At 46.6% G+C, this 15,020-nt stretch overlaps 1 long non-coding RNA gene across 1 annotated transcript; it reads right to left on the reverse strand.

Moving 5' to 3' along the window:
* Positions 1-10,476: 10,476 nt before the first annotated feature.
* On the reverse strand, positions 10,477-14,649 carry LOC135895864 (uncharacterized). Its single transcript, XR_010562503.1, has 3 exons — positions 14,588-14,649; positions 11,718-11,797; positions 10,477-10,755 (listed from the first exon to the last, which is right to left on the reverse strand). It is a non-coding gene; the product is annotated as an uncharacterized lncRNA (long non-coding RNA).
* Between the last annotated feature and the right edge of the window lie 371 nt (positions 14,650-15,020).

Consider the following 15,020-nt stretch of genomic DNA (forward strand, 5'->3'; position numbering starts at 1 on the left):
TGTTTTCGTGCTTGCCGTGCCATCTCCGCACAACATTAGCAGCTGTACAAGATTTGCAAAGCCTCCGAGATTCGCAACGGGCAAGAAGTCTCGGAGGCTACGTAGAACGGAGTGGCGGCAGCCGCCGCTGCCTTCTGGCTGACCCCGCGTCGATTAGATTTTTTTCCGATTTTGCCTTCTCTCGCCGTTCTCTCCGTTTCGGAGGCAATACAGCCTTGTGGGTAGGCAGTAGGCGCGTTTCTCTGGCCGTGTGCCAGGCGAGCGTAGTTCGAATTATCCGTGAGGGAACCTTCTCGCGTTCGAATTAACGGACTTTTTTATACATAGACTTCTGTGGAGCTTGGCCGGACCAAATCGTACAGTTCGAATTATCCATAAATTCGAATTATTGAAGTTCGAATTAACGAGCTTTCACTGTATATCTATAGCGGCTTCGCAGCCACTGTAGTCCTCCATAAAGAAAGCAACAAAATCCCAATAAAGAAAGGCGTCGGGCAGGGACATACGATACCTATAATGCTATTCACAGCGTGTTTGCAGGAGGTATTCAGAGACGCGTATTGGGAAGAATTGGGGATAAAAGTTACTGGAGAATGCCTTAGTAACTTGCGATTCACTGATGATATTGCCTTGCTTAGTAACTCAGGGGACCAATTGAAATGCATGCTCACTGACCTGGAGAGGCAAAGCAGAAGAGTGGGTCTAAAAATTAATGTGCAGAAAACTAAAGTAAATACTTTCGAAAGAGAACAGCAATTTACAATAGATGGCGAGGCACTGGAAGCTGTAAGGGAATACATCTACTTAGGGCAGGTAGTTATGGCGGATCCGGATCATGAGACGCAAATAATCAGACGAATAAGAATGGGCTGAGGTGCGTTTGGCAGGCATTCTCAGATCATGAAGAGCAGGTTGCTTTTATCTCTCAAGAGAAAATTGTATAATAGGTTTGTCTTACCAGTACTCACCTACTTGGCAGAAACCTGGACGCTTACGAAAAGGGTTCTACTTAAATTGAGGACGACGCAACGAGCTATGGAAAGAAGAATGATTGTTGTAACGTTAAGGGATAAGAAAAGAACAGATTGGGTGAGGGAACAAAGGCGAGGTAATGACATCTCAGTTGAAATCAAGAATATGAAATGGGCAAGGGAAGGACATGTAATGAAGAGGGAAGTTAACCGATGGTCATTAAGGGTTACGGACTGGATTCCTAGGGAAGGAAAGCGTAGCAGGGGGCGGTAGAAAGTAAGGTGGGCGGATACGACATGGCCACAATTAGTACATGACTGGGCCTGTTGGAGAAGTACGGCAGAGGACTTTGCCCTGCAGTGGGCGTAACCAGGCTGGTGATGATGATGGTTGAATATCCGAATAGAACAGGTTAGAGTTGCTTGTCGTCGCGCACAAGTAGTTTATGTTAAACCAGAATCAAACATATCACATGAGCTCAGGCTTGGGGCTGGGAACAATCGCATTTCGAGGAAGGAAGTGTTTGGTCTTCGACCACTGTGAAAGATAATTTGCGTTGAAGGACGTTCTAACAGGATTCCAGTTGTCTTGCCACCTCTATGTAGTCGCTTTAAATTGGACAAGGCCATTGACTTCTAACAACATGTATCAAGGTGGTTATCATCATGCCCTACATTTTATACCTTAGAAACGGGTCTGTACATCTGTATTGCTCGGACGTGGGATAGCATTCTGGCCAGGAGCCCTGCACTTATGAAGATGAAGTGTGGCATTAGGGGTGAAAGAAGAGGTTTATTTATATATGCAAGGAAGTAGTCAAATTCCAGTGAGACCTACGTCAGTACCAGGATCCTTGTAAGCAGTTATTTTCCCCTTGTTCCCTATACAAGGGAATTCGATTACGTTGTTCTTGCCGATCAGAGGGAACGCACTGTTCATAGCAAGCCACCCATGGAAGCAACACTTTGCCGGACTCGGCCTGTGGTCGAACCTTAGAACCCGCCTGATGTCCTTCAAACCCTGAACCCCCCCCCCCCCCCCTGCAATGCATGATGAGACAATGGGGAAGAAGGGGTCTACACTATTCCTACTCAAGTCGTCGACATTGGTTCCTGGGCCCACTTAGTGGCCTCTGCGTGACGGTCCCCTGTCATGGCAAAGAGACTGGTTTTCGTGGCCTGTAACCTATTAAAAATACGACAGCTCTTGGCACCTCGAAAGGAACGTCTTTCTCAGCCCGCCTATAACTGGTGTCAGGTCCCACGGCAGACTAGATCGGCGCCTGTAAAGGGGTTGCTTCGTGAGAAGTATCCAAAAAAGGTGCATTGTGATTTTGAGATGCTACACTATGCTTTGTTTCCTAGCTAACATTAGCGAAGTTTTTCCATGGAAAAGAAAGATCAAAATAAACGGTACTAGATCCCATTAAAAAACCTGCGGCGTTGGATTGTTACATCTCTGAAGACGAAACACATTAGCTTTTTTATGTATGTGTTTTTCAGATATGTTTTGTCGTTGGACAGCATGGTTCGTGCTAGCTGCGACTTCTATATGACCTTCAATGCAGCAGAAAAAGCATACTAATTAGTCAGTTGTATATGTACGCATTGTAGCGGAGCTCCTACAAAGCCTCGTAGCTTGTTCACCTATGTCTTGCACCGTGTATTACAGATTTGTTTTTTCGTTGGACAGCATGGTTAATGCTAGCTACTAATCATATATAACCTTCCATGCAGCAGGACAAGCATACATATTAGTCAATTGTATGTGCGCGCGTGGTAGCGGTGCTCCTACAGAGCCCAGTAGCTTCTTCATCTATATCTTGCACCGTGTTTTTCAGATATGTTTTTGTCGTTGGACAGCATGAATAATGCTAGCTCCGACTTCTATATAACATTCCATTCAGCAGGACAAGCATACAGATTGGTCAATCGTATATGTAGGCATGGTAGCGGAGGTCCTACAGAGCCGAGTGACTTTTTTATCTATATTGATACGGAACAGCCGCCAAAGTGTGGCTGCACTAAGTAGAAAGAAGACGACGTGCCCCCACTTGATATAGCGTCCACATTTTGCACCCCATTAGCTCCCCTGTAAATAAATTGTAAATAGCATTGGGCATTGGCTACACGTAACAATAATTTGGTGGAGGCGGACGGTCCCAGTACCTGTCATAGAGCTCCGCAGCGATCGCGACGGCGTCAGTCCAACTTCGGCTCCTGCTGGCGGCACTTCATCTATGCAAGCATCTCCGCCTGCAGCCCCGACCTACGTCGCCATTTCCCCCCCTCGGGATCCTGGTGTTTTCACCGGATTCGGCAGTCGTATTGTTGACGAATGGCTCCGCTTATATAAACGATCGTGGCAGCATCAGTCACAGGTGGGATCCGACTATCATGCTTGTGAACGTTCTTTTCTACCTCGATGAAGCCAAACTGGCATGGTTCTAGACTATCGAAGAGGAGATCTCGAGCTGGGATCTCTTTTAAGAGAAGCACCGCGACCTTTATGGCAATCCGTTCGGTTGCCAAGTCAATGCTAAGAAAGATACACGTGTACAGACGTCAACCGAGTCCTACGTGTCTTACATTCTTGACAGCTTGGCCCTTTGTGCCAAGGCTGACCCAAACATGCCTGAGGATTATAACCTTAATCAAGTTCTCAAAGGTATTGCTGACGACGCCGACGTCACAAGCATCGATACAATTTTCAAGGAGTGCCGCCGTCTCGAGCATTCTAAAAGCCGCTGGGTATCCCACCACATCACGCGACTTCCCAGCGCAACTGCTACGTCATTTTGTGACGACGTCTTCCACCAGCCGTAGCGATGTGACAACTTGACCCCATCATTCGTCGTGAGGTCGAAGCAGCACAGCCGGCGCCCCCTTCATTCCCGTCACATGATCATTCTCCAGTGACAATCTCCTTGCTCTAGGCTATTTGTCCGCCAAGACTTGTCCAACGTCGGCTTTCAATCCATTCGCTCCGTACGCTAGAAAAATCCTTCTCCACGCACGTCCCCACCCCGCCCTTCTTACTGCTCTTATGGACAGCACAACCCCTCCGAATGGGAGCCGTGGACGACAAGCCGATCTGTTTTAACTGCCGACGCATTGGACATGTCGCTCGCCACCACCGCCACCGTTGAACTTCTCCGCCGCGCTATTCTCCTGATTACCACCCTCGTCCCTATAGCGCGTCCTTTTCCTTCGCTCCTTCTATGCCTGCCCTATCGTCGGACCCTGTGACACCTTTGACACGACCCCCTTCCGCTCGCCTTCTCCCACCCGCCATCGATCCTGTTCGCCCCCGTCACGCCGTGCTCCTTCAATGACTTACTCGCCGCACCCCCGACCGGAAAACTAGACAGCTTCTAGTTTCTGGATGTGAAGCTGCAATGATGACATTGGCACAAAATCCTCGCTAACCCTTACCCAGGAACAACACTCTTTTGGACGTTCTCGTCGACAATGTTCCTGTGTGCACATTGATTGACACCGGGGCGCACGTGTTTATTATGAGTGCTGGTCGTCGCCGTCGGCTCAAGAAAGTTCTGACGCCTGCCCCGAACCGAGTTGACAAGTCGCTGACGTCGGCACTGTCGCGATTGTTGACATGTGCTCTGCCCGATTCACCATTACTTAGATACACAACGTCGTCCTCTTCAGCGTCATCGAGCATTGCCCTGGAGAACTCATTCTCGCTCTGGTTTTCCTTGCCAATCATCCTGCCCTCATTGACTGTTCGGCCGACTCACTTCGCCTTGACTTGCTTCTTCTTGCCGACCTTGTGGACGCGCCTCCAAGCCATTTGAGTTGCATAGATTTTATTCACCTACCGCCTCACTCTGTGACACACGTCAACTTGTCCTTGCCAGCTGTACCTGACGGCAATTACGTGGTCGCACCAATTCCGGCCGTTATGCATACACATAGTGTTACCGTGCCGCACACTGCGCTGAAAAAACTAGCAACCGCACCTGCGTTCCCCTCGTCAATATTGCGCTAACCGTGCAAGTTCTGCCTCAGGGGATCTCATTGGCTATAATTAGCGCTTTGCAGGATGATGAGGTCAAGCCATTCACAGTGAATGATCGTTACAGCTCAGCCCACACCGTGACGTCATCGAGCGATACTCACGTCGGCATTGAGAAGATGGTTTCCTCTGACCTTACACCTGCTGAGGCTGAAGCCCTTTGCCGCGTTCTTGAAGGCTATCGCGACTTTTTTTTACTTTAACAATTGACGCTCAGGTCAAACATCTGTTGTGGCCCATCTCATGAATACTGGTGATGCGAGGCCTATTCACCGACGTCGATATTATGTTTCTGCGTCGGAACGAGCTGTTATCCAACAGGAAGTAAAAGAGATGCTTGAAAAGGACCTTATCGAGCCTTCCTGTAGTGCCTGGGCTCTTCCCGTTTTACTCGTCAAAAAGGATGCAACGTGGCGCTTTTGTGCAGATTATCGCCACCTGAACAAAATCACGAAAAATGATGTGTACCCTTTGCCACGTATTGATGATGCTTTAGCCTGGCTGTATGGTGCCAACTATTTTTCTTCTATCGACTTACGGTACGGCTACTGGCACATATCCGTCGACGACATGGACCGAAAGAAGACTGCATTTGTTACCCCGGACGGCCTTTATCAGTTCAAGGCGATGCCTTTCGTTCTCTGTAACGCGCCCGCCACCTTCGAACGAATGATGGACTGTTTGCTTCAGGGGTTCAAGTGGTCCACCTGTTTGTGCTATCTGGATGACGTCATCGTTTATTCGCCCACATTCGACACGCATATAGACCATCTTTCAGCGATTCTTGACGTGTTCCGCCGCGCCGGTCTCCTGTTGGACTCATTAAAATGTCACTTCGCTCGCCGCCAAATCGCCGTTCTTGGACACCTCGTGGACGCCAGAGGCGTGCGACCCGATCCGGACAAAATTCGCGCCGTTGCGAATTTTCCTGCTCGAATTCTACCAAAAACGTCCGTAGTTTCGTAGGGCTTTGCTCTTATATCCGACGCTTTGTAAGAATTTTGCGACCATCGCACGTCCCCTTACCTACCTCTTCAAGAAGGACGCCCCTTTTTCTTGTGGTCCTGACCATGCCACATCTTTTCGCAGCTGACTACTCTCCTTACCCCTCCTCCAATTTTGGCCCACTTTGATCCGCCTTCCTCAACGGAAGTTCGAACTGATGCCAGTGGTCACGGCATAGGAGCAGTGTTAGCATCAACGCCAGCATGGGCATGACCGCGTTATAGCCTATGCCAGCCGACATCTATCACCCGCCGAGCGCAATTATTCAATCACAGAGCACACGTGCCTCGCTCTTGTGTGGGCTGTTGCGAAGTTTCGTCCATACTTGTACGGACGCCCCTTCTCTTTCATCACTGATCACCACGCTCTCTGCTGGCTATCCTCGCTCAAGGACCCCACGGGACGACTCGCTCGCTGGGCCTTACGCCTGCAAGAGTACACCTTCTCCGTGGTATATAAGACGGGACGCTTGCACCGGGATCCCTATTGTGTGTGCCGCTACCTCGTCGACGAACCGGCTGATGCGAACGCCATCGCTTGCGTTTTCTCTGTGTTCCAGTTGCTTCAAATCGGCAACGAACAACGCCGCGATCCTTCATTACGAGCCCTCATCGACCGTCTGGAGTCAACTCCTGGCGACGCCTCTCTCCGGATGTTTCTCCTTAAGGAGGCGGTATTATACCGCCGCAATTTTGATTCACACGGCCTTGACCTTCTGCTCGTCACTCCATCACACCTGCGTTCCACTGTCCTCCACCAACTTCATGACGCTCCCTTGGCTGGACAATTGGGCATCTCACGCACATACGACCATGTACGCCGTCGATTATTTTGGCCGGGTCTCACCCGCTCCGTGTAGCGCTACGTTGCTGCTTGTGAGCCCTGTCAGTGCCGGAAGAAGTCCTCCACACTTCCAGCTGGATGTCTCCAGCCGATCGACGTCCTACGCAAACCCTTTTTCCGTATTGGTCCAGACCTCCTTGGGCCAATCCCGCTCTCAGGCTCCGGAAATAAACGGGTCGCCGTCGCTACTGATTATACTAGGCGGTACGCAATCACCAGAACCCTCCCGACAAGTTGGGCTACTGACGTTGCTGACTTTCTTCTCTATGAAATCATTTAAGTGCACGGTGCTCCGCGCCAATTACTCACTGACTATGACCGCAGCTTTCTCTCGGCAGTCGCTGAGGGCATTCTCCGCTCCTGCTCGATAAACCACAAGTTCAGCACGTCCTACCACCCACAGACCAATGGCCTCACGGAGCGCCTCACCGGACTATCACCGACATGCTTTCGAAGTACCTTGCGACCAAGCACCACGACTGGGATCTTCACTTACTATATGTGACGTTCGCGTATAATTCATCGCGTCCCGACACCATCGGCTATTCACCATTATATCTCCTATATGGCCGAGAACACGCATTGCCCTCGGACACTTTGCTGCGCCAGGCCACATGTGTACGGGAATGTCCACAATTCCTTTCTCAAGATATATTCTACAGCCAAAGGACATCATGCATGTTCAAGGGAAAATTTCCAAGTATCAACAAACGACTAAAAGGCTTGGAAGATAGCAGGGGAACACCCCCAACACAGTCGATGTTCTTAATTGGCTGAGTAGCCAATATCCTGCAGCTGTTTAATGAGGGACTCACTGGCTTACACGTTCGATATGAGGATGTTGCTGCGTGCCTAATTGTTTTGTAGCCCTTTTTTTGGCGCACAACCACTCACATAAGTTTGCTACCTTAACACAAGATCATTCACGGAAGTGCTAAAAAAATTGCCACATTTATTTCTTTAAAACAATTCCATTTTGAGTGACATAGTTGCAAGCTTGTCTGTGCAGTTCTCTTTGTCATTCTCTGGGTAGTTGCGACGCGTCTTGCGTGTGTCGTTATGTTTGTGTAATTTTTATTCCTATCACGTCACTCATTTGCTAGTATTCTTCATTACCTGGATTTCACAGTCTCTTCCCGTTTTCATGTGTCTGCCCCTTTTCTCAGAATCTTGCTGCATAAATTGTTGTCTGCTATTTTCGTGTTCTTGACTGTCGAGCAAGCTCAGTGATATTGAAGAACGTAGCACATTTATTTAAGTTACTCATTTTGATGTGAGTTATTAGAACTGCAATATCACAAAGGTACAGTCCTACTTCCTCATCTAGAGTTGTAATGAATGCTGCGCTAAGTTACAGGTTGAAACATAACGAATGTGAATTTAAACAAAACTTACGTAAAGTAAAGCATTTTCGTGCGTTCGTCACATCCACATATAAAAAGGCGCCAGACGCACCTGCATGAAATTTATGCAGCGATATTGGTCACGAAAACGAAATAATAAAAGAAAGGAAAGTGAAATCAGGGCCTCAGAGATTTGGCGGCATGTGGTGACCATCTTGGAGGCTGGTGCGTTTCGCCGATTCCGCTAGGTGCACTGAGAGCCAATGTCGGCAGCAGGCTCATACTGGAGTGTCCACTCTTTACGTTTACTATATCCCCGTATAACGATAACTTGTGCGTTGCTTTCGCTGCACCAACTAAATGCTCTGCGGTTCGATGGATGAAAAAACGTGAAGAAAGTGAACTCGCTCAAAAGAACTAGTTCAGCCCATTGTGTTTTCGAGATATGTTTTCATCTGTGACAAGTGCAACTTTCTATAAAAGCGCTCCAAATTTCGTCTGTTCTGGGCCGCCGGATGTTATTATAAAAGGCACATAACCGCGTAATGGGGCTTTATTGCTGTATGCTTTATGAGTCTTTTTATTCTTAGAAGCTTCGCTCACTTTTTAAAAACGTCCCACGTAGGAAAAGGTAGGCATTGTGATTAGGTCTCTTCATAGATTGGACTTTTGAAGACGCATTTGTCTGGTATCATTTCCTAACCACTCTAGAATTTGTACTGGTTCAATAATGTCACCATTCAATTCAGAAATGTTACTGCACTGAAAGCCAAACTTGGAACTGAGCGAGAATGACAAAAGAATTGTTTGAGTGAAAAGGACTGAGTGTATGAAAATGCGTTGTTGTGTAGTCAATAAATAATTTTTTTTCGTATGACGTGACACGACCATCCAACACCCGCCCCCAACAGACGGCGATAGTGGCCCGTGTCTCAAAATCCTTGCTATGTTTTTGCTTAATCAAAATGTCCTTTGAAGATACAAAAACTAAGCTTCAGAAAGCCCACATATAAGCAATATTTCAATCCTAGCTGAACCACTTTACTTGGAGGGCGATTTCTACGAAACTGTATGGTTCATGGCCATGCATGCTATAAGAAAAGAATGCGGTCCTACTTTCTCTCGCTGCCTATTTAGGTGAGAAGTTGGGCAATGCTGCCTTTGGATGTGCAGTAACCTTCTTTGCGTTAAATCGCAGCATGAGCATCTGAAAACAGTTTCCACCAATCGCTAGGCGGTGTATTACGACCATTCGGTTGGCAAGCGAAGTTCCAATACTCGTTGCCCATATCTTGTGAACTGTACTGTATATTCCAACAGCTGTTCCTTGGAAAAAAAAAATCACCACCTCTTCCAGTCAGTTAATACGATCGAGCAGCGCAGCTGTGTCAGTTATAGCGAGTGTTCCATAATGAAAGTGAAACATTGAAAGCAGTCTATATCGTAAAAGTTTCGTTTCACTATTATTTCGTTTTTGCTTTGCGTGCTTCGCGTGGTGAGCATCCCTTAGGACTGCTTTAATTTTAGCTTCTCGCAGGTTTTTATTTTGTGCGTGAGTGCTTGCTCTATGTTCTGCCGTGTTCTTTTTCTCGCGTGCAGGCTCCTCCGCCACGTGGTGAACCTGGGATGGAATGTGCGAAACCACTAATGCAAAGCTACGTATATCGGACGCAAGGCCCACCACTGGAGATGCGGGCTCTGCAATTGTTGTGACGATTGCTTGGATCGGTTTGACAATGGCCCTCTTTGTGTTTATTAATCAGGTTACACACACGTTCGGCGGCGATGGTGAGAACGACTTCATTTGCACTAAGCCAGCAGCCCGACGTTGTCGCTTGCGTTTGATGTCTCGAGCTAGCCCGGCGGCGTGGTTAGAAGCATCCGCCTTGAATTGCCACTTGCGCTTCTTCAAGAATAAATTGCCTCAAAATTAAATCCTTCTATGACGTATGGCAATGAATTGCTTATAACCCCTTAAGTAATGGCTCATACCGCCGTAAATGCGGCCTCTCTATTACAACGAGGGAAGAGAAATGGAGTTCCACGCGGGAATGACGAGCGGCAATGGAGCCACTGTGCAAGAATACATCGGCGCTCGAGCCATAGCTGACGATGATAGCTTTAGCTTTCTCCGACTGCGACAGCACAGGGTCCGCATCAATGGCTTCACGGTAAAAAGCATAGGGAGAGGCGTTTCGTGCATATTTTAAATAGCACATCTTTGGACCTTCCTCGGCACTTCGGCAATAAAGTGCTATTTAAACAAACAAAGCCACAATGCAAGCGAAGCCAATTTATTTCGAAACGGTTCCTTTCAGAGTCTTGAAACCACCAAATAAACCACCACCAAATACTGTTGACTTTGCGTGGATGTGGCTGGGTATCCGAGGGCGCCGCTAGCCATCACAGCGACCGGATTGGCCACCGCAGCGAGCCGACTCGCCGGACATTGCAGCGCTGTCCAGGCGGGCCTCGGCAGCTGCTTGTTCGCTGCGGCCTTCGCTGCCACCGCATCTTCCTGATTCCGAGCGGCGCTCGCCGCCGCAGGCTGAAGTGCCTGGTCAAGGAAGACAGATATAAATTTCTGTGTTGTGACGTAAAGTGCATTAGGAAAACAATTAAGTCGTTTGAGTCCGTAACGAACAAAAATGTGAGATTAAGTCGAAGTTTTTCTGCATTCGCGCCATGTGCACGCCCATTGTTCACTCGCCACTGCGGCTCAGCAGCCAGGGCATTCTCCTACTGAGCGCCATGATGCGGCTTCGATTTTCGGACTCCGTGCCCATGGTATAGTGTGGGTGAAGTGGAACAATGCACATGCACTGAGAGTTTGCAACTGGGTTAAGAACACTGCAATGCTCGAATATGGCTTATTTCATACCACCAGGACTGCTTTTACACGTTAGGTACTATCAATCAACCGCACGTAGTGTTCACTGAAAGATTAAGCAGTTCCAAGGATCTATTAAAAACGTCAATATTTCATATATGTCGTAAATATGCAAGTAACCTGCAAGTTCCAGTCATTATCTTACGTCGAATCCAGCATATGGAATAAAAAGGGTTAAAAATAGTTGCGCCAAATGTTTTCTAATTTCATGTGCATTAGCAACACTGCTAGAGTATGCCGTTCTGATGACAGGTATTCATAAAGAAGAAAAACGTGCCATCTCTAAAATAATGGAGCAGAAACCTAACGACGTGTGCTCTGTGTAGCGACTGCCAGGTGAACGCGACCTTTGGGTCATTACGATCGGAGATGATTAGCGAAGATGGCCTGATGTAGCGTGACCAGAAGCCTAGTCATTGGTCACAATTGATGTTATGATGCCGTAAAGACTATTTTTGATGTGGTGACATGTTTTAGAATGAAAATGTTTCAGAATGCGCAGGGAGCAGTATTCAGGGCTAAATGATGCAAAAATACTACCCTTTACAAAGTTAGATTATCAGTTGAACTTACAATAGAGGCGGGCACTGTGAAAGAAAATGGTGTATCACTATGCTACATATACGAACCTGCTACAAGAAGAGCGCAAAGAGCCAGTACTGCGAGGACTGCCTTGGCGTTCATTTTAGCTTGATCTGGTAGATGATACCTGGGAAAAAACAAGTTAGTTTTTTCATCTATGTCAAAATTCATTTATCCCTTGTTTTATTGCATTTCTCTCCTTCAACAGTGAACATAGCAATCATATTTACCAATGCAAAATCACAGCCAAATTTGTTCCAACAGAACAGTATAATTCGAATAGTTGTACAAGTAACGTCCAACACCCGTTCTTAAACCGCTTATTTTAAGCGTGTCAACTGCATGTTTCAGCTTGGTGCCACATTTGATTCTTGTACGATACCATTGAAACATGTGCTTATATAAGGCTTATTTAACAATTTCGAGTGGTGTTGCAAGTAATTTACTACTGAATAGGAACAGGTTGCCACAGTCCAATGTTTCAGTTCGATGGTTAAGCATTCTACGCGGTCATTTATACGCCCGCTAACAATATGCAGAGCTTGAATAAGCTTTTTACTATTTATCTACCATAATTTAAGGTTACAGTCACATGGCTGTTAATAGGCATGAGACATTTTTATGCCGTGGGACATTATGGTGCTCGCGGAAAATGGGGAACGAGGCTAAATACGATTGGATAACACTTTGTAGTTCTTGAACGAGTCATCATCATCATCATCAGCCTAGTTACGCCCACTGCAGGGCAAAGGCCTCTCCCATACTTCTCCAACTACCCCGGTCATGTACTAATTGTGGCCATGTTGTCCCTGCAAACGTCTTAATGTCATCCGCCCACCTAACTTTCTGCCGCCCCCTGCTACGCTTCCCTACCCTTGGAATCCAGTTCGTAACCCTTAGTGACCATCGGTTATCTTCCATCCTCATCACATGTCCGGCCCATGCCCATTTCTTTTTCTTGATTTGAACTAAGATGTCGTTTGCCCACGTTTGTCGCCTCACCCAATCTGCTCTTTTCTTATCCCTTAACGTTACACCCATCATTCTTCGTTCCATAGCTCGTTGCGTCGTCCTCAATTTCAGCAGAACCCTTTTCGTAAGCCTCCAGGTTTCTGCCGCATATGTGAGTACTGGTAACACACAGCTGTTATACACTTTCCTTTTGAGGGATAGTGGCAACCTGCTGTTCATGATTTGAGAATGCCTGCCAAACGCACCCCAACCCATTTTTATTCTTCTGGCCATTTCAGTCTCATGATCCGGATCCGTGGTCACTACCTGCCCTAAGTAGATGTATTCCCTTACCACTTCCAGTGCTTCGCTACCTATCGTAAACTGCTGTTCTCTTCCGAGACTGTGAAACAATACTTGTGTTTTCTGCAGATTAATTTTCAGACCCACCCTTCTGCTTTGCCTCTCCAGGTCAGTGAGCATGCATTGCAATTGGTCTCCTGAGTTACTAAGCAAGGCAATATCATGAGCGAATCGCAAGTTGCTAAGGTATTCTCCATCAACTTTTATGCCCAATTCTTCCCACTCCAGGCCACTGAATACCTCCTGTAAACATGCTGTGAATTGCATTGGAGAAATCGTATCTCCCTGTCTGACTCCTTCCTTTAGAGGGATTTTGTTGCTTTCTTTGTGGAGCACTACGGTGGCTGTGGAGCCGCTATAGATATCTTCCAGTATTTTTACATATGGCTCATCTACACCCTGATTCCGTAATGCCTCCATGACATTACGGAATCAGGGTGTAGATGAGCCTTATGCAAAATACTGGAAGATATCTATAGCGGCTCCCCGGCCACCGTAGTCCTCCACAAAGAAAGCAACAAAATCCCTATAAAGAAAGGCGTCAGACAGGTAATATGCAACAAATATTTCTACTAGCCCACAATAAACACTGCCTGTAGATCGCGCATACCTGTTCCCTACTTTGACCAATCATAAACTATCATTTTGTCACATTGCGCACATCGAAAACACTCGTGAGATTTACCACACATACGCACAAACAAGAAGCCAAGGCTAAATAACTATTCTGGAGTAGCCTGCGATTCTCACATTTAACCGAACAACTTCAACCTTTCGCCAAACATCAACTGTAAACTGCCCTCATTTCAATTAACAAAATAAAACTAAGAGCTAAGTGTACTTATCGTAGGAGACTCGAAATAATGCTTGTGAAAACTTGTAACAATCTTACAAATAGGTTTGTAAATCAATTTCCCACAAACACTCTAAAAAACCCACCATGGACATACAAATTCAGTGTCAGCGCCAAGTTTAATTTACCCAGTAGAAAGAGACCGTACACACTTCGTCTAAAACCTCAAAATGAAAGATCCAAAATAAACCTACCCAATGAAAACTTTTATGCAGACGTCTCGTGACGTGCCGGTCACTCTATGTAAAATTGAAGACGTTGTAGATGTCATAGCAGTGTGAATTATTGTTTGTTTTTTCTATTACCCAGGGGAATATTTAAAGGCCTATCTGATAACCCCCGATACAATCGGAAAAAGAGTGCTCTTCAACACTTTTTTTAGTCGCTAATTTACCAATGCAAATAAACATTATTCCTAAAGTCAACCATTGACGTCCTCCCAAACCCAAGCGAACCTAAACTTCATGTATCATGCACTTCTCTTAGGACACTTAAAAACATGCATACAGCCTTTTCGAGCCCCTTCCGTTGCAGGAACGATTTCGCTTTGTTGCCTTCTAAAATGTAACTCCTCGCGGGCACTCATAAGCGATGCTCCTGGTAATGTGAAGTTTTGCTACTTCATGCAATCACAAACTATTTTAAGAAACCAAGCATATAACCGCCACCTGAATTTGCTTGGTAACATTTTATTATATAGTGACACGAACCCAACACTTATTTTATGTAAGAAACGAAGCAGGCACTCACCGTGCGCAACTTCCAAAACTCGTCTTCGAAACCTGGATCAACGCTGCTGCGCGAGCTTCTTTTATACCAGTTGTTCAGGAAAACGGGGACTGAAAGAATAGACAACGGAGAATTGAGCACAAATAATTACCCAATGAGCGAGGGCCGTTTGAGCAACATAGAAAGGCAACAAAAAAAACCAGGCTATTGTTCTACCATTGGCTACACAACCTCAACAAATGCGTCGAACGTCAGCCAAACGAATCAGGATACACCTTTTCTTTAGAGGGAGAGGAAGTGGAAAGGAGAAAAAATTCTGCGACAAAATTTCAAGGTTTGTGCAATTGAACTCGGCACAGTTTCTTTTTTTACTTGTATAAGGGCAGGAAGTGCCCTAGAATCTTCTGTGACTACTCCACTAAATACGTTGCGTGTATACAACGCCCGCTCAGCG

This window comes from Dermacentor albipictus, chromosome 2 (genome assembly GCF_038994185.2).
Source record: "Dermacentor albipictus isolate Rhodes 1998 colony chromosome 2, USDA_Dalb.pri_finalv2, whole genome shotgun sequence".
In the NCBI taxonomy this organism is placed as follows: domain Eukaryota; kingdom Metazoa; phylum Arthropoda; class Arachnida; order Ixodida; family Ixodidae; genus Dermacentor; species Dermacentor albipictus.